This window comes from Vombatus ursinus, unplaced genomic scaffold, assembly GCF_900497805.2.
Source record: "Vombatus ursinus unplaced genomic scaffold, bare-nosed wombat genome assembly UNPS02000255.1, whole genome shotgun sequence".
NCBI classification, from domain to species: domain Eukaryota; kingdom Metazoa; phylum Chordata; class Mammalia; order Diprotodontia; family Vombatidae; genus Vombatus; species Vombatus ursinus.
The window spans coordinates 1492250-1518836 of record NW_020940033.1 but is presented as its reverse complement, the minus strand read 5'-3'; the positions used below and the strand labels follow the sequence as shown (position 1 = coordinate 1518836).

General features: G+C 39.9%; 1 pseudogene; it reads left to right on the top strand.

Annotated features, from left to right (window-relative positions):
* Window positions 1-20499: 20499 nt before the first annotated feature.
* Window positions 20500-26587, top strand: part of LOC114034406 — a 67804-nt pseudogene continuing 61716 nt past the window's right edge.

Genomic DNA, 26587 nt, shown 5'->3' with positions numbered 1-26587 from the left:
TCCCTGGGACTGGATTGCCACATCACTTTTACCTGAGTCCTGTGCTTAGGGCTCACACTTTCTTTTCTACATTTTGTGCAGCGAGATTGAGAAGGCTCCAACTCTAATTCGGCTTTCCTTTACAACCTGATAGCAGGTACAGCCTTTGCTAATTATTCATCTTACCTCAAGCCCTGGAATGATTGCTGAGTTTAGAGTTAGAAAACCAGAGTTCAAATCCCAGTTGTGCCATTTATTTCCTGTTTGACCTTGGATAAGTCACTCAGCCCTTGGGGCCTCAGCTTCTTCATCAATAAAAGGAGGGGGCTAGACGAGGCAGCCTCTGAGGCTTCTTCCACCTCTCTGTGTATGAAAATGAAGCCATCTCATATGTACAGGGTTAGAATACACAGTGGTGTTTTAGCACAAACACAAGTATCACTTTCATACAGTCTGAAAAGCGAGAAATACCAATTAATGCAGAAGTTTGTGTGTGGGGGTGGGAGAAGAAGGTGTATGTGTGAAAGAGGTGTCTTTATAAGGTCTTTGTTTTTAATAAGCTAAGGGGTGAAAGGAAGTATGGTTTTGATAGAAAATACTTGTGCTGGGACAGCAAGGTGGCAAAGTCAATAGAGCTCCGGCTTTGGAGTCCAAATCCAGCCTCAGATACTTGACACTTACTAGCTGTGTGACCCTGGGCAAGTCACTTAACCCCAATTGCCCAAGCAAAAAGCAAAACAAAACAAAAAACAAACAAACAAACAAAAAAACAACTTGTGCTGTCATCGATTGTATAGAGAACTCCCAGTGTGTAAATTCCCTCCATGTATGCATATTGACAAGTTACTATTTTAGAGGCATGAAAAGCAAGTCTTGAACCTGAGTCTTCCTTACTCCCAGACTGGCCCTGAATCCACATGACAGGTTACCTTGCATTAGGTAGTAGCAATAAAAAGATAAGGAGTGAACAGAGAGAGCACACCACTGCTCCAAAATGGGTTTGAGCTATTCCACCCTAAAAATCACAGAGACATGTGACTATAAAAACTCAGAAGGTTAAAAAAAACCCCGAAAAGCTCCAATATACTCAAAACACCAATACTGTGCAACCATGATTTCTGGCACATGAACATAATCATAACACTCAACTTACTTAATATAACCCTTTAACCAGCAATGGAATTTACTTATATGGGACAGATTCTATCTTTGACAAAGGGGAGTCAAAATCTACCTCTCTACTTGAGCAGTTACATTGGTGAGAAAAGTTTAACTTCTATTCAACAAGCACTTATTAAACACTTTCTGTATACAGTACACTATGCTAGATAGATGTTAGTTATTTAGAGACAAAAATGAAAAAATTCCTGACCTTAGAGAGTTTACTCTCTACTCCTTTCACTCTGTGGTGCTGGTGAGTCTTTAGACCTTGATTATTAACAGCAGCAATAACAACTTAGAGGAGAATCTTTAGATGGTTCTACTGCTACCAACTCACCATAAGAGAAATGTCAACCTAGATATGACAATGTCATGCAGGCCCATTTACATTCAGGACCTTGCATCACTTAGGTGATATGAGAGTGATTATAGCCGTAGGATCTTGCCTCAGGACAAATCTATAGATCTTAGAAAAGACTAACACACAGAGTTAAAAAAAAAAGAGTGGTAAATAGGTTAAGACAGTGTAGCCTTCAGAATGCATTGTAGTTTATCTTATAAAAGTTCATATAAGATTGGACATAGATGGTTGAGGCAAATCTTAAGACATTACCCAATTAGTAAATTCAGCAGTACTGGCTCATGTTATTTAATAAAGAACAGCATGTTGAATAGTGAGAAAGAAATCTCACATATTTTTGACCAATATCCTCTAACCATCCACTTCAGGGCATTTTTAGTGATCTGTACCATAATTTACTTGAGGAAGATGAAATGAGATGGTGCTAATTTGGATAATGTTCCTATCCACAAATTGCTCTTCAGTTGTTTTAGTTGTGTCTGACTCTGTGACCCCATTTGAGGTTGCCATTTCCTTCTCCTGCTCATGTTACAGATGAAGAAACTGAGACAGGGTTAAGTGACTTGCCCAGGATCAAACAGCTAGTAAGCGTCTGAAACTGGATTTGAACTCAGGAAGATGATTCTTCCTGACTCCAAACCCAGTGCTCTATCTACTGCACCAGTTAGCTGCCCTATTACAAATTCCTTTAACTCAAATGGAGTGAATGTGGACTCATTTTCAGAAAATAGAATCTTGTAAACGATGACACAGACCCATGATTGTTGCAGTAGAAGGTTGATATAGAGCCAAGATGCCTTTAAATCAATTTAGGATCATGTCTTTATAGATTTAGAGATGAAAGAGACCTCAGAGGTGATGACCTCACCAAAACCCCCTCATTTTATAGATGAGGAAACTAAGCTCTAGGAAGGTTAAGTGATTTGTCCAAGGTCACATGGATAGCAAACAACAGAGGTGGAATAAGGATTATGAGGGAGTCTATTAGAATCAAGAAATTCTTCCCTTGAAATGGTTTTGCAGGATTAACATGGATTTTTGACCAAAGTTTTTTGATTACTTCTCATGGAAAAGTAGATAGGCACCCTTGCTGGGGTATACTTTGGGGCCTGGTATGTGTCACACCACTTTACAGAAATTTCAAAATTAGGATCAATTCCAGGCTACCAGACATCATTCTTAGCCAGTGTTTTCATATAAACAATTTCCAGATGTGTTCCATGTATTATGGCCAAGACATGTGAAGACTGACTTCTGGAGCAAAAATATTTACCCATAAAATACACCCTTTATCAGAAGAGAAATCATGTTGACAGCTCTGGAAGACCTGAACTCCTCAAGCAGTTTCTCTACTTGCTACTTCTTCCATACCAGTTCAAAACCTAGGCTAATATCAGATTTCATGTAGTTAGCCAGAGAACCATTAGTCTAAAGTAACAGGGAAGTTACCATTAGCCTAAAGAGATGAGTCTACGGGGAATCTTTTAACATTAATACTTTCAGTGGAGGTGCTTCAACATCATCTATAAGGTTCTGTGGCAAACAAAAAGACTCATCTCTAAAATCGAAGGAGTAAACTAAATGATCTCTAAGGTTCCATTCACATCTAAATTCTATGGAAGAAGAGAAGAGAATAAGTATTTATTAAGTGCCTTTTATGTGCTGGGCATACACTGAGCTAAGTGTTTTATGAATATTTTCTCATTTTATCTTCACGACAATCCTGTGAAGTAGGCACTGTTATTATCCCCACATAACAGTTGAGGAAACTGAGGCAAACAGCAGCTAAGTAGCTTCCCCAGAGTCACAAAGCTGGTAAATGTCTAAGACTGGATGTAAACTTGGCTCTTCCTGAAACCACTCCAGTATCTTTGCCAAGAAAACCCCATGGACCCCATATGACTGAACAACAACAATTGATCCTAGTAGGCAGAAATAAATCCCTGTTAAAAAAAAAAAAGAGAGAGAGAGAGAAAGAAAAGTGCAGTTTGACTCCTACCTGGGTGCCATCTCCTAGCTGAATGACCATGGGCAAAATCATTTCATTTCTCTGAGGCTCAGGCAGCTCTGTAGCATTCTATGTTGGACATCTGCCAGGGTGGAAGAAACACTCGCTCTAAAGAAAACACAGGTCCTGGACATTTTATTCCTCTCTACATACTACATAGTCCAAACTTCATGGAACAAATTCCCTTAATAAAAGGATTTGTTCTATATAACTTGGACTCAGTCAAAAGGCCACACCCAAGGACCTAGAAGGCCACATGTGGCCTAGAGGCTGCAGGTTCCCTACCCCTGACTGTTCTTATTGTTCCTTACACTTAATGCTCAATTTATATCTTTGCACTGGCTGGTCCCCATACTTAGAATACTCTCCTTCCTCACCTCCACCCTTAAAATGTCTAGTTTCCTCAACACACCATCTGTCTGAAGCCTTTTTTGGTCCCCCAAGCTGCTTTAATGCTTTTCCTATCCCTGTTCCCATGCATTTGTTTTACACATACCTATTTATACATATATTCTATCCCACTAGGCTGTAAGCTCTTTGAAGACAAGAACTCTTTCTTTTTTGTCTTGTTTCCCCAGCAGCAGGTATGGTGCTTGGCATATAGCTGGCACTTAATCAATGTTTATTGATTGATTGCTTAATATTACTGAAAAAATACAATTCCTATAATCTCATGAATCTTTCTTATTTTGAGGTTCCATGGTAATAAAATCATTAAATGATGGCACCACACCTGGAATCACAAATCAAGTTTTTTTATAACACATTAGAATATTCTGAGGGCAACAGAAATATCAATGCAGGTGCTTAATCAGAATGCCACCAGGGAGTGATTATAGTTCAATCTTCAGGAGTATCACTAATGTTCAGCTTTTGATAAGGTCTGATAAAGTGTAATTTTACAAAGACCTTATCCCTAGGCATAATGTTGAGGGAAATTTGGTTGATAGACTGCAAACAGTGGAGATAGATATCTTTGGCAAAGTATAGCAGCAGCAAGCAAGTAGGAGGTCAGCCCTTCCAGCTGATTAAAGAAGGGCAAGGAGCAGTGCCAGGGTGGTATGATCTGATGAGAGCCCTTGCAGGGCTAGGAGGTCCACTCCAGTGGGAGAGGGAATTATCCCTAGGATACTGAAAGCAGGCCTCAGCAGTAGGAAGCTGGTCATGGTGATGAGCATGAGAGAACCTCAGAGCTGGAAGGGACCTCAGAGGACATCACAGTCCAACCCAAACCTGAACAAGAATACCTCCACAATACATCCAACAAATAGATATCCAGATTGTGCTAGATAACCTCTGACGCAGAGAGCTCAATACCTCCTGAACAGTGCTAGAACTAGGGATGTGTGCTCCTGGAAGAGGCATCACAAACAAGCCTCAGGATAATGTAGGAGGTCCTCAACCCAGAGCTGGCTCTCAGTCCTCAATAGATACAAAATAGACTCTGCCTAACAAAACTCAATCAATTTCCTTCCTAGATTGAGATTTCCCATTATTGTAATTGACTCTTTTTTTAATTTTAATTTTTTCCCAGTTACATGTAAAAATAATTTCTAACATTGGTTTTTAAAACTTTGAGTTCCGAATTCTCTCCCTTCCTCTCTCCACACCCCTACTCCCTCACTGAGAAGGCAAGCAATTCAATATAGGTTATGCATGTGTAGTCATGCAAAACGTATTCATAATAGTCATGTTATGAAAGAAAACATAGACAAAATAATCAAGAAAAATAAAGTTAAAAAAAAAGTATGCTTCAATCTCTGTTCAGACACCATCAGTTCTTTCTCTGGGGATGGATAACATTTTTCATCATAAGTCCTTCAGAGTTGTCCTGGATCGTGTATTGCTGAGAATAGCTAAGTCATTCACAGCTGATCATCTTACAATGTTGCTGTTACTTTGTACACAGTACATTTCACTTTGCATCAACCCATGCAAGTCTTTCCAGGTTTTTCTGAAAGCATTCTGCTCATCATTTCTTATAGTACAATAGTATTCCATCATAATCACATACCACAACTTGTTCAGTCATTCTCCAATTGTAGGGCACCCCCTCAATTTCTAATTCTTTGCCCCCAGAAAGGAGCTGCTATAAATATTTTTGTACATATAGGTCCTTTTCCTTTTTGTTTTTTATCTCTTTTGGGATACAGATCTAGTAGTGGTATTGTTAGGGCAAAGGGTATGCATGGTTTTATAGCCTTTGGCTATAGTTCCAAATTGCTCTATAGAATGGTTGATTCAGTTCACAACTCCACCAACAATGCACATGATTGACTCTCAAAGATGGAAAGTCATTTAGCTTCTCCTTCCACTCAGTTCTGGGGTCACCCTCAACAGATGGCCATTCCAGCCAATGCTTGAATATTTACAATGACAAAGAACTTACTAATTACCTAAAGAGGCAACTAGTTCTATTGCAGGTGAGTTCTGAAAGATCTGAACTGAACAATGATGCCTCCTTATGATTTGGACACAGGGCACCAAAGCTACTCTCAAATGGGAAGGGGTGCAAACACCATTAAAGGGAGACAGAGACACAAAGATACTGCCCTAAATTTCTACTGGAGAGGATGGGCTCTGCCTCAGGAGAAGAAGCACATTATCTGGTAGTGTCCCACTTCAATTAATTAAGCTTGAAAACTAGATTCTAAGGTCAATCTTTTCATACTTGGAATCCAAGAAACTTGGTTACTGAGGGATGGAGAGGAGGAGTAATTTAGACAACCGTTCAAATATCTGGAGACAGCTCTTGTTGTGTCTTCTCCCTTTCCTTCCCCCATCTTATTATAGGCTGAGCATAACCAGTTGTTTCAAATGATCTTTATATGGCATGGTCCTGAAGCTTCTCACTATTCTGGTTGCCCCCCTTTATGTGCTTTCCAGCTTACCAAAATCCTTCCCAAAAGAGTAATGTCAAGTAAGAACTTAACCTATTACTCCAGATGTAGCTGATGTGGGTAGGATCTGGAGGAATGATTACATCTTCATTCCTACACTTTGCCTCTCAATGTAGTCCAAAATCACATTAGCTCTTTGGCCGCCATGTTGATTCATGCTAAGCTTGTGGTTCACTGAAACTCATAGCCCTTTTTCAAACAAATTGCTATCTAACCATGCCTACTTTCAATGTGTATTTGTGATTTTTTTTTAACCCAAGTATAAGACTTTATTTACCCTCATGTGTTTGAAAACTCCTAGTGCCTAGAAAAATCTGGGGGACATCTGTTGATAATATTCTTTCCTTGGGCTGTTCTTGCATTATTAGTGCTTTGGATGTGAACTGCTGGCGAATTGAACCAGTTCCTTCCCCAAAATCTTTTCGCTTATACCTCCCTTTTCCCTTGTCATAATAAATGGAAACTTCTCCATGGAAGAGCCATACTGTCCATTCTCAGCACAACTTTCAGTAATATCAGCTAGGTGGTGATTGCAACCTTGAGAAATGCACAGTAGTCTGAAAGTCTTTGAGAAAGGATCCCTAGGAAACTACTGCCAGCGATATATCTCCTGATTGTTGATTCACGATATCAGAGCTGACTTCTATCTTGTACTTCCATCCATTTATGAGCATTTTGGAAAATAAGGCAATATTTTAAGGAATTTTAAATGTGAAATCCCTGAGTTTTGCTGTCATGTCAAGATTTCGTTACACCCAGCAACGTGAGCTGTAATGAAAATTCTTGGGCTTCATTTGGATGTATTATCACTGGCATTCTCTAAGAGTGGAACTTTATCTTGCAATATTTGCACACAGCATTCCTCAAATCTGCAGTCAGAGTATTATTGTACCCATGCAAAACCTTGTGAAGCCAGAAGTAATCAATTGACTGTGGGGACATTCATTCACTGTGTTCTGTTGACCCTGTTGGTAAAAGGACTTTACCTTCATTGGTGTTAGAAACCATTACTTTAAATTCTGGGCATTTTAATAGCTCAGAAGTAGCTAATAGCATTTTAAAGTCCACAGAGTGCTTTTCATACATTATCTCATCTGATCCTCACAACAGCCTTGTGAGGTAGCTGGTATTATTATTATTCCAATTTTACAGATGAAGAAATTGAGGATCTAGAGGTAAGTGACTTGCCTTAGGGTCACACAGTAAGCAAGTGTCTGAGGTGGAATTCAAACCCAGTTCTTCCTAACCTTGGAGTATAACCTCTTTCCACCAAGCCATGCTGCTTCTTCTCTCAGTAGCTAGAGCTTTTTCTTGGGTTGTTATAAATATCAAATGTAATCCAGTGAAGATGTGTAGTCCTCCAAAAGAAAATGGTCCTACAATGTCATCTAAAAAGTTCTGCTGAGACAGATGGTACAGCTCAGAAATACAAATAGCAAGGCCTTCATTTGGTTGTTGACTACTTTTGGGAAACACATTTTTAAAAACAACATCTGATGATCCCTGCTTGAATTCTTTCAATAAGCTCTCAAGTTCATAAGACATCTCAGTCCAAGGTGAAACAGACATGGTGAGAGAGCTTATTATGACACTTATGCATATCCACACACTTCTTTTTTTAATTTTTTTCAGCTTTACTGATGTGATTTGTTTTTACACTACAGACATTTATAGATTACTCAGAGGTCTCTCATCATGAACAACACACATGTGGTTATTCAGGCTTCTCTGTTATATTCTTCCCTGCATATGGTTCCCAGAATCTGACTGACATCAAACTCTGACATTCCCCAAGGAGTCATTTCATGTATAAATGATCATTATAACTTTGCCTAGGTTCTACCATGGAAAGTTGTATTAAATCACTTCATAGTAGCATTGGAGTAGATTTATACTATCTTCTGTTTTCCAGCTTTATAAGAATTACATCCTCACCACCAGAAGAAATTACATCCTCACCACCAGAAAAAATTACATCCCCACCACCAGGAGAAATTATAGAAAGGAAGCAATAATAAATCAGTAATAAATTAGATGACTCATCAAGATAGTACAACCCTTCTTGGGACTAACTCTGTTTTAAAAGCACTGAGACTTTCTGAGCACTGAGTAATTCAGAGAAAGACTAAAATTGAACCATAATGTCCCTTGGCAAAATAATGGTACTAACCCTTAGGCTTCCAGGAAAAAAAAAAGCTATCAGAGAGTACAGAGACAATGATGCTGAGAGAATTATTAATCCTGATGTTTGATTCAGTGCAAATATTTCATTGCATATACACTGGGGACTATGGGAAGATTAAAACAAAAAAAAGATCAAGACATAATCCCTACCCTCAAGAAATGTCAAATCTCTTTGGAGAAAACAAGATGCACTCACAAGAAACAATTAAATAACAATGTAAGGCAATATGAGATGAAGGCCCAAATGATTGGTACAGATGATAAATGTTAGAGGAACAGGCATGAAAGGCAGATTGATATAACATATAGAATGCTGGAAGATAGGAAAAATTAGATTAAAGCCATACTTCTAATACTAGTTCTGTGACTGAGTAAATCGTTGTTACTGACATTTATGAAGCACTTTAAGATTTGCAAAATTCTTTACATAGATTGTCTCATTTGGGCCTTCCCATAACAACCACGTGAGGTTGGTACTCCAAGTATCACCATTTTATATTTAAGGACACTCAGCTAATCTATCTGAGTCTCACTTTCCTCATCTCTAATAGGGGGATTATAATATCACTAGTACCTCCCTCACACAGTAGATACATGCGGTCTGCTTCTGCTTCTACCACCTGATGAGTCATCCACCAGCCTCCTACACTTAAGTGTCCTCCAGGGCTCTGTCCTGCTTCTTCCTCTGCACTCTCTGCGATTTCAGTTTCTGTGGGTTCAATTATTGTCTCTATGCAGAGAACTAACAAATCTACATATACAGCTCCTCCCTTACTCTCTCTCTCTCTCTCTCTCTCCCCTCTCTTGACCTCCAATTCTCCATGACCTTTTGGACATCATTACCTGGATCTTCTATAAGCATCTCAAACTCAGCACTTCCAAAATGGAAATTATTATCTTTACCCATAAACCTAGCCTCTCCTCTTAACTTCCCTATTTTTGTTGCAGGCATCACTCATCTTCCCATTCACTCACATTTGGCAATCACAATCATACCTGATTCCTCACTTTCCCTTACTGCCTTCTACCCCATATGCTATCATTTCCCAAGCTTTGTTGATTCTATCTCTACAGCATCTCCTATATTAATCTCCTCTCCACCCATGTAGCTACTACTCTAGGTCTAGTGTTTTATTTTCTCTCACCTGGATTATTTCAATAACCTCCTACCTGGTTGCCTTTCCTCCAGTCTCTTCCTTTTGTGATGCATCTTCCATACAGCCCCCTGTGTCCAGGTCTGACCATAAACTCCTCAGCTCAGGAAGCTTCAGTAGCATCAGTACATGCACTGCAAACTCCTCTGCTAGGCATTTAAAGTCCTTCAGGACCTGGCCTCGACCTGTCTTTCCACACATTTCCATGACTCTTGAACATACAGCCTACATTCCTGGCACACTGGCCTACTAGCTGTTGCCTGTGTGTTACATTCTCTTTTACCTCTCTATCTTCCGTGATAGGAATGCTCTCCCCCACCCCTTGTCTTGGTCCCTTTGAATCCTTAGCTCATTTCAAAGTTGAACTCAAGCCGTCCTCAAGCCATAAATTTCTTCTGATCTCCCTAATTATTGGCACTCTCTTCCCTCCCAAAGGACTAGGTGTTTACCTCCATGTATACCCACGCATGCCCCTGGGGTTACTATAAATTCCTTGATCTCAGATACTTTTTTTCGTTTTTGTCCTTTTATCTCCAGCACATTGCACAGTGCTTTGAAATAATAGATACTTAATAAATCCTTGTTTAATTTAATTGAACTGAAATGACCTAATCTACGTGAAGCCCTTTGCACTCTTTAAAGCATATCTAAATGCCAGTGCTTATGAAAGGAAGTGAAGGAAGAAGAGATTGATGGTCTAGAGAAGGCAGAGATGTCACTGTGGAGGGGGTGGAACTTCCAAAGGGTGGAGAGTACTTGGAGAGTCAGAGTAATCAGAGGGGTACATTACGGGAAGGGGTAGGAGGATATCGTGAACAAAGATCAGTAGGGAGATGGGAATCAGAATACCCAACGACAGTGAAGAAAGGTGCTGACTGGACTAAGGTTTATTCTGGAGTGGTGGGAAATATATTGGGCATGAGAGTGGAGGAAGGGAAAGCTACATTGAGGGGCCTTGCAGTCTGGGCTGTAGAGCTCATACTTCAACCTGGAGGCAGTAGGCAGCAACTGAGGTTTAGAGCAAAGGAATGAACTTTATGTGGCACAAGCACAGAAAAGATGGAGCAAAAAGATAAAAATCTCTAAGCAATTAAAAAAAAAGGAATGATAGCTAGCATTTGTATAGTGCTTTAAGATTTGCAAAGCACATTATACATTATGTCATTTGATCTGAGAACATGTTTTTTAATGCATGACAAAAGCATTCTATATTCTATGGGCTCTCAGCATAGGGATACCCACCAGCCTATGAGATAGAAAGGGCATTTATAGTGGAAATTACATGGCAGACAGCCCTGTCCCCCCAGGACCTATCAGAATACATATAGAAGCAAACTGGAAACATTTGAAACTGATCTCCATAGCTATCAAAGAACAGCAGGTATTTGTACTTTACCTGTCTCTCCCTCCTGAGTCTCTGGTAACAGATACAGCACCCCTGGACTGCTTGGCACAATTTCAGAAACCTCCCCCAAGTCTAGCTGGCAGGTGCTGCTGGAAGGATTTGTGGTGGCACAGAAGATGGCAGAGGCTGGGAAACATTCACCTGTAGGAGACCATCCCTGCAGCCTTGGGTACCAGCTTCTCTGGCTCTCAAAGACAGTCAGCTCCTCCTGGCAAAAGCCTGCCCTCTTCCCAGCAATATTAAGAAAAATAACATTTTTCTTTTGTATCTAGACCTATATTTTCAGAGATGGAGAGAATTCCTGGGTGAGGAAACTCTATCTACTAGTGCAAATTAGCAACTGATCTGTAACTTACAGTCTTAGAGAATAGCCCAGGGTACTGAGAGGAGTTAAAAGACAGGACCAGGCAGTATGTGTTAGAAGTGGCAGGATCTGAATTCAGGTCCTCAACTCTGAGGCATCTATCCACTAAGCTGTTATGTTGCATCTCCTAATCATCCACCATCATCACCATCATTATCCTATCTCCAGATAAGATGCAAGAGGCACAAAGTGGTCGAGAAAGCTATAGCTGTACATGTCAGGAGACTAGCATTCTGAAATTAATTTTCAATGGGAAGAACTTGCTTAGAGAGATTAACACCTATGCAATACCAGCCAGTGTATGCTCCTGGAACAGTAAAATGGATGACAATGGATGCAAAAAGCATTTAAGCCCAAACCCTCTATGACATTAATGAAACACAGGGCCATCACTACAAGGCAGCTATGGAAAGATGAGTACATCTTGGTCAAAAAGGGGGAAAGGATGGATTGCTGTTCTCAGAGCACATGATAAATAGTTTAAAACCTTGCAGAGTTATGTCTAGAACAAACAAATACAATTTAATACTATAAATCCCTATTCTACAAATCCCCTTCCTCTAATTGGCTGTTTTTTCCCAGAACCTGAATTTTAAGGATGGTGCCCAGACCAGCCACATCTTCCTTCCTCTTTGAGTTCCAGTCCTGACTCTCTGGACTTTTTCTACCATGTAGGAGAGGAAATGACATTCTCTCAAAGTTTCCTTCTCTTCTCCCCCTCAACTCCTCACAGACCTTTCACTTTCCTTTTATGTATTGATCTGTTCTATTAAAATGTAACCTCTTTGAGACTATCTTTCTGCTAGTATTTGTATCCCCAGCCCTTAGCTCAGTGCCTGACACATACTAAGTACTTAATAAATGCTTGTTGACTTAATTTCATCAGAGGAAACTGAGAAATAACAGGTAATTTGCCTTTTTAACACAACCATATGATCCCAAGTCTTTCTGACTCCAAGACCGGCAGGTGAGGATGTAGTAATCATTTGTTGGTTGATTGAGAATAGTAGGCAGTCTTTCTCTCTTCTACCTACCCACCCACCTCTGTCTCCTTTGCTCCCCCTCGCTCCGTACTTTCCTCAAATACAACCTGCCTATATGCTTAAGGCATAGCCTGGCTCATAGATTCCTGAAGGGTGCTGTGCAGGTTCTAATGGCACATTCTACCCTACTCTGTGTTCTTGTGGAAATAACCAGAAAGCAAAACTCAGGTTTTTGTTTTGTTTTGTTTTGCTGGTCAAAATGGCAGTGAATGGATGATTTTGGCTGCCCTCAGGTCTTGTAGAATGACAAAGTAGTACAATGCAATTTGTACATGAAGGACCCCATTCCCTCTTATGGAAGGTTATCTGAGACAGACATAATTTGGGGCCCTCGCTAACTCATATTTTGAAACATGAACTGGACTTGACATTGATTCATCTGATACCCTAGAAGTAAAGCACTCTTTGCCCAGGAGGAGACCAACATCGTTCTTTTGTTAACTGACCAGGAGTTTGGGGTTGAATAAGAAAGGGAACACAGTTCAAGAGGAAGACGGGGGCTACTGTAAGAAAAAAGCAGAACCGGCAACTTATTTAATAAGTTTCCACTTCCTCTGGATTACTGTTCTCTGGCCCTCTACAGCAACTCTGGGTCTCTCAGATCGGAATGCCAATGTTGATACACAGAGGATAGGCCAGGAACTTCCACAGGCAGCTGGCCAGCGGCCAGAAGCCACTGAGGCAATCGCTCCAGCTTGTTTACAAATCTCTTTCTCATTAATGCTCCTTGTTCATTGCTCCACATAACCATCCCTAGGAGACAGAGGGGAGTGGTACAGAGTGCCCCGGGAATATCCTTTAGCAGCATGTGGGCTCTGGAATACTTTCCCACATTAATGTTTTAAATATTGGTGGTCAGGCTACAATGAACATCAGATGTGACCCAAGAGCTCTAGATCTCTACTCAAAGGGCCTGGGCTCAAATCCTGGCTTGGTCACTAGAAACCTAGGTGACTGAGAAAGTCATTCAAACAATTCTAGATTCAACATCCTCATCTTTGAGATGAATGACACTGTTAGAGACGAGATGACTTTTAAGGCTCCTTCCAGTTCTGAATCTGTGATTCTGTATAAGGAAAAAGGTGTCTTCAAAGGGCAGTTGCAGGCTTAAAGGGGTGTGAATGGATTTAATCAATTAATCTATAAGCATTTATTAAGTACCTATTAACTGCCAGGGGCAGCTAGGTGGCACAGCAGACAGAATCAGGAACATTCATCTTCTTGAGTTTAAATCTGGCCTCAGACACTTACTAGATGTGTGACCCCAGGCAAATAACTTCACCCTGTTTTCCTCAGTTTCCTCATCTGTAAAATGAGCTGGAGAAGGAAACGGCAAACCACTCCAGTATCTCTGCCAAGAAAACCTCAAATGGGGTCACAAAGAGTTAGGCTCCCTAAGGACTGATATAAAAAAAACCAAAATGAAATAGTCCCTGACCTCAAAGAATTTACATTCTATGGAAGCCAGAAGGATCTGTCCCAGCCACTTAGCCTTAGCCAGAAAGGTAGGAAAACTGTGGGTTAATTATATGCACATGAGACTTGACCATTTTTTGAGGTTCAGCTGACCAAGCCACCTTCTTTGGCACCTCCCACACATCCCTAAAGCTGCCTCCCTGAATCACTATCTAGCTGCTTGAATCCTAACTTTGCCCCTAAATTGTAAAACCTTATGAGATTTCTCGAATTTCCCATCCTCTCAGAATAACTCTTCTAGCTGATAGTTCATTCCATTTTCCGTTAGAACTCCCCTCTGCTCCCTCACCTCCAATAGGTCTTTGCATGCAGATATCATATGGATTCCATTTGTAAAATGAGGTTGGACTTTGTTTAACTGTCAAGATTCTCCCTTAACTGTTAATTCCTATGATCTGATCAGTCTAATTCAGCCTGTAGTCCACCACTTTCCACACTGTCTCTGTTGTTTGAAGGTAAAGGTGTGAAGGGTAAAAGGTCAATGTTTCAAATGAGAGTAAGGATAATCTTTTTTAAAAGCAACTTGTTTTACTTCCTGAAAAAATACTGATATATCTATGACTAGTTTGTGCTGCTGATTAAAGCATACTCTAAGGAGTTGAGGTCATGGCTCCAATCTCTGTTCTAAAGCCCTTATTGACACTAGAACCTAATTCATAGAAGCATAGACAGTCTCATTTTGTTTTTTATATACCCAGTGCCTACCACAGTGCCTGATACATAGTTGGTGCATAATAAATGTTTGTCGAATTAAATTTAATATAATTCCACTCCTTGTAGGCAATCTTGTTTCTCAGCATGGATTAGTTAGAGGAGCGGTTGTGGGGACTTTGCCCCCTATGACTCTACTCCTCTTCCCACACAGTGCTGGCATTGGCTTGTCTAAGGTAAACTATTATCAGCTGTTCAGATCCACTTGACATGCCAACACAAATGCCCAGAACCCTTTACCATCTAGGGTCCTTGACTGAACGGGACCTTTTCCCCACTTAATTAAGCTGATAACTTAGTGTTTTTCCTGGACATTAGAATCAAGCTCTGCTCCTGTGTGGCACTTACAGACGTCTCTTCATCCAACTGCCCTGAATATCAATGTCGTATTCTGTTGCATCTTCTGTCCCTCCTTTCCTTCTCTTAATTAAGCCAGTTTTGATCCTTGTCCCCTGTTTCCCTACAATCTTTGCTTGGGAGCCTGCTCTTTAATTAGTTTTTTTAAACTCTACTTGTTAGTTGTGGTTAAGTTGGAGAAACCCATTTTCTAAACTGGAAAGTATTTTGACTGCTAAAAGAACCCTTGCTTTCATTTCCTGTTTTGTTTTCATTAGTCAATTCCACCTCCTCTTTGTGCTCTTCACATCACCTCCCCCTCAGCCACTAGGAAAAAAAAAAAGCATAACTATGCTTGATTTAGTTTATAAATTGGATGGCTTGGAGCAGGTTCTCAGGACAGCTCTGGTCCAGAATCAGACACGTAGCCTTACTGAATTCTCAAAACTTTTGCACCCATTTGACAGCCTGGTGACCTACTTAGAGAAGGAAAAACTGATCAGCTAGCCCCCTCTAAGGGAAGCTTTTTGCCATCTTTGCAGCTCAGCAGGCACTGAAACCATCTTGTCCCTTTTCAAAGCAACAGTGGGGGCAAAAAAAAATCACATGTGCTTAAGTGGGACAAACATATGTCAGCTGTCTGTCAAGGTGTTTCTCTCTGCCAGTCTGTCTAGCCTTGAAGCAGTCATTTCTGAGGAAGATATTGTTTCTGAGCATTGGATCAATGCTGCTTAGTTACCCCATCTACTCTTTCCTCTGCTAATAGCAGAGGTGAAAACAAGAGAAAGCCCTCTCACTCCACTCTGCATCAACAAAGTTCTTGTCCTTGACTCCTCCTTCCTCCCCCCATCACCCTGCACTCCAACCCCATCACTCTGCAAGGCACACAGGCAGAATTCTTAGTCTACATCATTTCTATTTCCTAAGGAATTGAATTAAAGAAACAGTTTTAGAGTTGTTAGTAAGGGTTGCTGCTCCACTTAGAATTTGCAAAGTTCTCCTACTTCATCTTTTTTGCTCTTTTCCCTCTCTTTTCCCCACCCCCCTGTCCACCCTCTCTTGCCCATACCCCCAGCCTTTCTTCTTGTACAAAATCACCTTGGACAAAGTGTGGACAAAGTGAGAGGAAATCCTAGCAGTTCTGGCCAGTGCTGGGTCATACATATGGCTGTTACAGAAACTTGCCCAGGAAATCTCAAATGGTTGTGAAGTTTATTTTAACCCTGCCTAGAAGCTGGGCTTACATGACACCTGGAAGTCTTTCTAGTACAATGGCAGGCAGTCAATGGTGTAAAGTGGTTTCAGAGTTATAAGGATCACTTCCTTCTCCTTTTTATCCCCTCAGCTTCCTATGGCCTGAAATGCAATTTCAAATGCAATGCCCCATTAGGGCCTCATCCCTGTACCCCTTAAGTTCTGTTGAAAATAGCTTCGGGAGAAAAAAGAATAATAAACATTTCAGTGTGAATGAACTTATGATGCTTTCCTAAAAGCTAGTTTTGAAAGGGAACAGGGAGGAGAGCTTGAAGGTATTGGGAAACTAGTAGATGAGGGGACTTCTGGAGAGAGGACCGAAGGGCATGAAAGAGAGAGGCTGGACCCCATGGATAACCTTGTTTGCTTCACAGTTTTACCTGCTTAAGAGCATATGATGCTAACTGACTTGGTACTAACTTGTAGGATTTTCCCTCACCAGGAGACTGGTAGAGAAGGGACGGAGGGAGGGATGGGGGAAGAGGATAGGTAGGCATGGCACAACATCCCACAGAGTTCCACCATTCATATTTGTTGGCAGCTATTTTTGCCCTACTTTTTTTTTTTTTTTTTGGTGTGGCAGTCGGGGTTAAGTGACTTGCCTAGGTTCACACAGCTAGTAAGTATCATGTGTCTGAGGCCAGATTTGAACTCAGGTCCTCCTGACTCCAGGGCTGGTGCTCTATCCACTGCGTCACCTTGCTGCCCCACTGCCCTACTTTTGATTTGGCAGCTTCTTTCATTTCATCCTCTTGTCAGTGTTCGTGGCTTCTCTGTATCTCAGTTCCCTTCAAATATTTCCTTTTGAATGGATAAGGATACAGATTATGATACAGATGCAAACAAACCTACAAGAGGTTGAATAAAAGTCTCAACAGGGAGTGTGCTGGTAATTCACATGTCTGTATGTGCTGCTCTTTTCCAAATGTGTGTACCTGCTGTTGTGATTAATGGCAAGGCAATTTCTTTTCAAAGCATTGCTAAAGTCAACAGAGCTTTTTTGTCATGTCATTTAACTTCCATTTCCTCATCTGTAAAATGAGGATAATAATAGCATCTACCTCTAGACATTGTTGTCAGGATTAAATGAGATAATATGTAAACTGCTTTGTAAAACTTATAGCACTACATAAATTCTAGCTATTATTATTACTGTTACTGCTACTACAACTCCTATCACCTAAGATCTGTCAATGGTTTTATATTTAAAAAAGGAGTCCTCCTATTTGAAAAGGCTGTTAGAAGAATCCTCCCCCCCCCAAAATCAGTGATTTTTTTTCCCAGATCAGGCTTTATCATAACCCAACTTAGTCTGTTGGGCACACACACACACACACACACACACACACACACATGTGCATGCACACACATGCGTACACATGCGTGCATATACGTGCACACACACCACAAAACAAAAACCAAACACTGTGTTTCTAGCAGAGCATAATAACTCACTTTCCTTCCTTTCTCTATGCCAACAAAAACCAGCCCTATGTTTAAATTCACAGGGAGACCTAAGTCAGTTTGCTTTGAATGATATCCAAGTTTAGGTGAGAGTTGAAACAAGGTCTAGACTTCTTTTCTCCAATCTACAGGTGTCTTCTAATAAGCGTTGACCCTAACTCTGAGCGAATGTTCTGAGATTATAAGAGGGTCTTGCTTTAAAGAAAACCCATACTTACAGAGCTTATATGGTAAGGGGTCAATCCCATTATGTGTTCTGGGCTGTGTTAAAAGCTGTGAATTAAAATACAAAAAATAGAATGATTCCTTTCCCTCAAAGGATAATTATTTCCTTTATGAAAAAATTTGTCTCAGGGATTTTCTAAATTGTGAGATCCCTTAGGACATCTCAAATGTAATACAATTTCCCTTTTCCCTCCTTCCCCCTCCAATACACCCACTGACAACACAAAACTTCTCAAGAGCCAATTGTTGGGTATTCATTGGGTGCTTGCTGAGCTGCGGATGTCAGACCCTGGGGACACCCAGACTGAAGGACAAACCACCTGTGCCCCCTAGTTTGTGCCAGAATACAGCTGTCTCCAATTCTGCAGTAACATTTAGTAAATTTCTCTTCATGCTGGTAAATGAGTGGGTTTGGTGGCAAATGCTGGTACCTGTGCATGTGAAGTCCACGTATGGAGAGGGAGAATTGTTTTCCAGCAGGAGATGGGGTAGATGTGGGGCATAGTAGTGTGAATGAGAGGGAGTGGGAGAACAGAGCACCCCTGTGTGTTAATGTGGTAAGTATGAAGGTGTCTGGGAGCTTGGAGGCCCCCCATTGTGACCTTGTGAATGGAAGAAACTAAGTCAGTGTATCCAGGACCTTGGGGATTTGTGTGTTAATCAATAATGGACTGGAAGGCAGAAAATGTGAAGATTAGAGCCAGCATGAATGTTGGGCCCTGAAAGACTGTGTGCAAACTCTTGGCCCTAGTCCCTTGCTATGCAGTAATGCCAGTTTTGGGGACAGTGATGAGAGGCCAATCAGGTTTTGTATTTGACTGGCCTATTTTTCAGCCTTCTATAATTTTCCTCCATTGAGAAAAGAGTTCCCAGAACTTGGGGGCATGAGGGAAATTAGTAGCTGTCTCCCATGGCTGGAATATCCTCCCTCCTCACTTCTGCCTTCTAATTTCCCTGGCTTGTTTCAAGAGTCAGCTCAAATCCCACCTTATTGGATGCCTTTCTCTGTCCTCTAGCTGATAGTGCTTTTGCTCTGATTTCATTATCCTTTATTCTGTATATCTCTTACATGTACATAGATATAGGCATATTATCTTCCTGAAACATAGTTGGCCTTTAATAAATGTTTGTCGTTTGACTACTTGTCTTACTGCACACTTTTATCTGCATAGCAGGTCCAGAAGATGTTGAGGGCTGAGGGCAACCATTGGGCATCAGACCCATGAAATTCTTTGCAGCTGTTTGGAAAATGGCATTCAGGATGACAATTATGAACTAATTGGAATTAAAGGGGAATTTTCTGCTCTGTGAGTAGATAGGGGCTTGGGACAGAGACTTTGATTCTTCTAGAAGAAGGAAGTCAGTTTAAAAGACAGACAAAGAAATGATGAGCTAGTTCATTTTAGAAAAAACATGGAAAGACCTGCATGAAATAATGAAGAGTGAAATGAGCAGAACCAAGAGAATATTATGTACAATAACAGCAATATTGTTCATAGAATAACTGTGAATGACTAGGTTATTCTGAGTATTGAACATGGTGGTTGAGCAAGCAAACTAACTCTCTATAGATTTGGGTTTCTGTTGAGTAAAAGAATATAGGAAGATTATTGAAAGAGATCTAAGATGAAAGGAAGCCTGTTAATTCCCTAAGGAGGTTGAAGACAGATGAAGAGAACTAGGTTAGGTCTGTGTATGACCCTAGAAAGTTCTAATATGACTAAGTAGATTAAATCTCCATAGTGGATGGAGAAGACTTGGAGATAATGTTATCTTAGCCAAGTGCATTGCTGTAGTCAGCTACAAATGGAGGTCAGGCCATGGTAGCAGAAGTGATACTTGGGCCACAGAAAGGCCTCAATTCAACACTGGTCATGGGTTGCTCTGAACATTCATTCTCCTCTGACAGCCACATTTGTTGTGTTAGAAGGAAAAATATTGTCATTCTGAGCATATAAAAATCCTAAGGATAAGGGACCAGCTTTTGGTTTGGCGTCTAAATATTGTCTTGCCCAATACCTACCAAAAGTGCACTCTGTTCCTTATTCTTTGCAAGAGAACACTTAATTTCATTTAATGAGCTCCCAGACCACAGAGAAGGACATTGAAACCTCAATAAACCGATCCAAAGATTATTTTAGCAAAGTCAGCCTGGGTGTAGACAGCCTGAGGGAAGTTCTAATCTTACAATCACTGGGTCAATGCCAGCATTGGATAAAGAGGGTTGTTAGATAAAGAACCCAGAACCTGAGTTTAAGTTTCAACACTGCTGTCTATTAGCTGTGGGACTAGGGGGAAGTCAGTTGATCTCCATGAGCTTCAGCTACCTCTCCTATTAAAATGGGGATGAGGTAACATTTATACAGGCCCTTAAGGTTTGCAAAACATCTTATATACTAATGATGATGATGAAGATGATGATAACTAACATTTACATAGAGCTTATTATGTGCCAGGCACTGTGCTGAGTGTTTTACATTACTATGTCATTTGATCTTTACGGCAACTCTGAAAGGTAGGTGCTACTATTATCTCCATTTTACAGATGAAGGAACTGAGGCAAACAGAGCTTAAGTGATTTGCCCAATTCTGAGACTGGATTTGAACTCAGGTCTTCCTCATTTCAGCCTGTGGGTACTCTGTTGAGTGCTGGGGATACAAAGAAAGGCAAAGGACAGTCTTGCTCTCAAGGAGCTTGTACTCTAATGGGGAAAGACAATATACAAAAGGAAGCTGAGAAAAAGGGGAGAGGGAAAATGGAAGGTACCTAGCAGCTAGTGGGTAGTTGATAGGGAATAGAAAGGAATGCAATTGGGTGGGAAATGAAGATATGGCTGGCATTGGTGTCCTCTAGGTTCTGGGAGGACCCTTCCACCCTCCAAGGGAGGAGCCCTATGGGGCAGAGGTTACTGATGAGTTCTAGGGCTGAAGCGATCTTCCAGGATAAAGTGGTTCCTGGGTAAATTTCCACCATATAATGTCAGGGTAGCTGTACTGCTGAGCTGTCATAATCATTGAATGGAGAGCAATGTGAGGCAGCTGGTGGCAATGGCCAGTCAGCAGGCCATGCAGAAGAATAAAACTAATGATAATTTACATTTATCACACTCTAATTAATGACCATTTTCCTTACAGCAGCCCTGCTTGCTATACAGCTTTTGTTTTTTGTTTTGTTTTTAAAATAAGACCTGTGATTTTCATTCTGTAGTCACTCTAAGTAAAGGAAACTCCTTTTATCAATGAAGATCTGAAGCCGTATTTGTCATTTATTATCTCAAAGCATTGCTTAGGAAACTGAGAGGTTAAGGGATTTGTCCCTAATGTCACACAGCCAGTACGCTTGAAATCAGGGCTTTCCTTTAGTCACTTGGATAGGTCCTGTTCCTATCACGTTGGTACTGGTGAAAGTACACTCTAATGAATCTGATGATTGGAGTTTTTTTAAACTGAGCTGTCAGAAAGTATCGATGCTTTCTTTCTTCAATTGCCTAAGAAGTTGGGACAATTGTATAGTGTTAGGATTAAAGTCAATAATTAATAATTCAATTAAATTCAACAAGTATTTATTAGTCATCTTCTATATTTGAGGCCCTAGAGATGCAAAACCAAAATGAAACAGTCCCCACTCTCAAGGAACTAAAGTCTAATTATTAGATACTGACTCAGAATTAATAGAAGAAATAGGAGCCATAGTCCCTGTCCTTGTCCTTGGCAGACTTCCAGTCTACTTGGGGTTACAGGATTGTTTAAACTTGAAGTCAGCTTCCAAGATCCATTATCAGCATGTATATGATCAAACATAATGGGAACACTATGTTTCCCCATTTCCTCATCTAGAAAATGATCCCAATAATATCTCCTCCTTCTTGACCCCACAAACATGTTGAGAGTGTTAGTGAAATTCTACTACTAAAAACTCTGAGTTAAAGAAGATAAGCCCAAGATGTTGTTATATTATCTTTGTTATATAATTGTATGGTCTAGCAGATAGCATGCTGGTCCGAAAAGCCTGGGTTCAGATTGCAGAACTGAGTTCAGATAGACTTAGCTGTCTAACTCTGACAGATCATTTCAACTCTCAGTTCCTCAGAAAACTCCCTAGCACTCAGCCACTAAATATGAATTCTGATCTTCATTGGTAGAGGGAATTTCCACACTGGAGTTCCTCATGGTGATGAAACCACAGATCATTTTTATGTTTCTTTGCATATTCTCATTTTAGCATCATCACTTCTTCTTCTTCTGCTTCTGTCATCTAGTCTAATCCAGCAGGGATTTCCCCATACCTATTATATGCAAATACTGTGCTGTGTTCTGAGGTAAGCAGACAAATCAAAAACTATTCCCTGCCTTCAGGTTGTTTACCGGCTGCTTAGAAAGGTGACAAGGAAGCAGAGAGAATCATAATCTTGCAAGAACACGATGGTAATATGACCAAGGTCACACAGTGAATCATTGGCAGTACTGGAAACTGAATTCAGGTCTCCAGTTCCAGGTATGGTGTTCTTTCTCCTATACCAAATCATTCTTAGTTGGTTCCTTCGGCAAAGGCTTCATTGAGGAGGTGGCATTTGGGCTAAGTTTTGAGGTAAGCCTTCGTACATGCATGGTGGCAGATTGTCCAGGAGGAACTGGGACCTGGTAGTTGGGCTGGAATATAGAGTAAGTGAAGCATGGTTTTTAAAAGTAGGTGGGGACAAGATCAATCTTGAGTATCTGTCTAAGAGTCTGTGTCTTGTCTCATTGACAGTGGGGATCCACTGAAGGTTTTTTGAGCCAGGAATCATGTGATCAGATTTGTGCTTCAGTGAAATTATTTTAATAGTTTTTATTTCTAGTTTTTAATATTTTAATAATAATAATGAATATTTTAATAGATTGGAGAGGGGAAGAGCCCAAAAACAGGGAGAATAGGTATGGAGGTTATTATAAAATTCTTAGGCAGGAGGTAATGAGGACCTGGACTAGAATGATAGCAGTGGCAGTGGAGAGGAAAGATTTAAGAAATATTACAAAGCCAACAGGACTTAGGGACCAAGTGTATATGGAGGATAAGAGAGATGGATATATCAAAGAGAATTCTGTAGTTTAAAGACTAGGTGTTTGGGAGGATGATACCCTTAACAGAAATAAAGAAATAATGATGCAGGGCAGGATGATGAATTCTGGTAGAGGCATGTTGCATTAAAGATACCAGTGGGGCATTAAGAGTGTAGGTGTCCTGTAGGTAGTTGAAAAAGCAGAATTGAAGCTCAAGAGAAATATCTGACGTACAGAGTATGGATGATAAAGGGAACTTGGAAATCCTAATAAAAAAGGGTAAATACAACCTCATGGGTTTCACCAAGACCGGATAGAACTGAACTTATGAGTGGAATATGGAACTGGAAGACTGCCTTTCAAAAGAAAAGATGTCATAGAAGGAGCTATAGTGTTGCACTCTACATGAAATATATGCAACCCTTCTCAGTCTTTAACTCTATCTCAATCCCTGTCTATCTACAGCCATATCATTTATATGCATGTTTATATTGTCTGCATCTATAAACCACTTTAGCTTAATTTCATTTATTTGGTCAGAGAACTCTGGGGCTGAAAGGGAGTTCAGGGTTAATCTACTATAACCTCCACCTAAAACATGAATCCTTATATCGACTCCCCAAACTCTGTTGCTGCCTTTACTGTCAAAGAACTCGTTACCTAATGAGGCAGTCCATTTCAATTTTGAAGAGCTAAGATTGTAGTTTGGGCAGCTAGGTAGTACAGTGGACAGAGCACTGGAACTGGAATCAGGAGGACCTCAGTTCAAATCCAGCCTCAGAAACCTACTAGCAGTGTGACCCTGGGCAAGTCACTTAACCTGTTTGCCTCAGTTTCCTCATCTGGAAAATGAGTTAGAGAAGGAAATGGCCAAACACTCTAGTCTCTTTGCCAAGAAAACCCCAAATGGGATCACGAAGAGTTAGACATGATTGAACAACAACAACATGATTATAGTTTATTTTCTTATTATGGAAAATCAGTGAGGTGCTATGAAAGACTTATGATAGCTATAAAGACTCAATTTTCAGGAGGGGAAATAAAGTGGATTCTTCCAACTAAAGGCTGGCTACCTTGCCACTTATTCCTGGAAAAATACCAGGAAGATTTTTGAAGGGCTGTTATTGTTATCCTCATTTTACAGATGAGGAAACTGAGGCATATCTATGGTCACATAAATAACAAGTGTCCAAAGCAGGATTGTCCTTGACAAGGTATAACATGTAACACCTTGACAACATGTAAGTGACTATGTACATATGAGACATATACAGAGTAGAAGGAAGACAATCTCAGAGGGAAAGCACTAGAAGTGGGTTATGTGGGGAGGAAGATTATCAGGAAAGGGATACAGTAGAAGGTGGGATTTGAATTTGAGCTGAGTCTTGAAGGAAGTTAAGAGAGCCTGGAGACAAGGAGAGAGAATTTCCAGGTAGGGAGAAAAGCCATTGAAAAGGCAGAGAATTGGGAAATGGAGCTTCCTACGTGATAGAAAACAAGATGGCAGGTCAATCAATCAATCAGTAAACATTTATTAAGTTCCTACTATATACCAGGTACTGTGCAGAGGGTCATCATTTGGTGATCTCATCAACTCCCATGGATTTAATTACTATCTTTAAAAAAATTAACATTTTTATTTAAAGTTTTGAGTTCCAAATTCTATCCCTCTTTCATTTCTTTCCCTCCCCTCCCACCCAAGACAGTAAGCAATCCAATATATGTTAGACATATACAATTACGTAAAACATTTCCTTATTAGTCATTTTGTACAAAAAGATTCAAATAAAAGAAAAAATGAAAGAAGGAAAGTGAAAAATAGCATGCTTCAGTCTGTATTCAATCAGTATCAGTTCTTTCTCTGGAGACAGATAGTATGCTTCATCATTAATTCTTTGGGATTGTCTTGGGATCATTGTATTCCTGAGAATAGCTAAGTTATTCACAGTTCTTCATTGAACAATATTGCTGTTACTGTTTACAATGTTCTCCTGGTTCTGTTCACTTCACAATGCAGCAGTTCATGTAAGTCTTTCCAGGATTTTCTGAAATCATACTGCTTGTCATTTCTTATAGCACAATAATATTCCATTACAATTATATACCGCAGCTTGGTTAGCCATTTCCCAATTGATGGACATCCCTTTGATATCCAATTTTTAGCCACCACAAAAAGAACTGCTATAAATATTTTTGTACAAATAGGTCCTTTCCTCTTCTTTTGGATATCTTTGGGATACAGACCTAGCAGCACTATTGCTGGATCAAAGGGTATGCATGGTTTTTGTTTTTGTTTTTGTTTTGTTTTTTGTTTTTTTTGGCTAGGCAATGGGGTTAAGTGACTTGCTCAGGGTCACATAGCTAGTAAGTGTTATGTGTGTGAGGTCGGATTTGAACTCAAGTCCTCCTGAATCCAGGGCCAGTGCTTTATCCACTGCACCACCCAGTTGCACCTGTATACGGTTTTATAGCCCTTTGGGCACAGTTCCAACTTGATCTCCAGAATAGTTGGATCAGTTCACAATTCCAACAACAGTGCATTAGTGTTCCAGTTTTTCCACATCCTATCCAACATTTAACACTTTCCTTTTTGTGTCATATTAGCCACTCTGATAGGTGTGAAGTGGTACCTCAGAGTTTTTTAATTTGCATTTCTCTGATCAATGGTAATTTGGAGCATTTTTTTTTATATGACTATAGATAGCTTTGATTTCTTTGCTGAAAACTGTTCTTATCCTTTGACCATTCATCAGTTGGGGAATGACTTGTGTTTTTATAAATTTGACTCAGTTCTCTATGTATTTGAGAAATGACACTTTTATCAGAGATACTTGTTGCAAAATTTTCCTCCAATTTTCTGCTTTCCTTATAATTTTGGTTGCATTGATTATGTTTGTGCAAAACCTTTTTAATTTTATATAACCAAAATGATTGAATCAATATTTTATAATGCTCTCTATATCTTCTTTGATCCTAAATTCTTCTCTTGTCCATAAATCTGATAGATAAACTATTCAATGCTCTCTTAATTTGTTTATGTTATCACCCTTCATGTGTAAATCATGTACCCATTTTAACCTTATCTTGGTATATAGTGTGAGATGTTGGTCTCTACCTACTTTCTGTCATTTTGTCTTATAGTTTTCCAAGCAGTTTTTTTTTATCAAATAGTGAGTTTTTGTTCCAAAAGCTTGTATCTTAGGATTTATCATACACTATATTACTATGATCTTTCACTATAATGTAATTTGTACCTAATCTATTCTACTGATCCATCACTCTATTTCTTAGCCAGTACTAGATTGTTTTGATAATTACTGCTTTATAATACATTTTGAGAATTGGTATGGCTAGACCATCTTCTTTCACATTTTTTCATTGATTCCCCTGATATCCTTGAGCTTTTGTTCTTTCAGATGAATTTTGTTATTATTTTTTCTAGATCTATAAGATAATTTTTTGATAGTTTGATTGGTATGGCATTGAATAAATAGATTAATTTAGGTAGAATTGTTATATTGA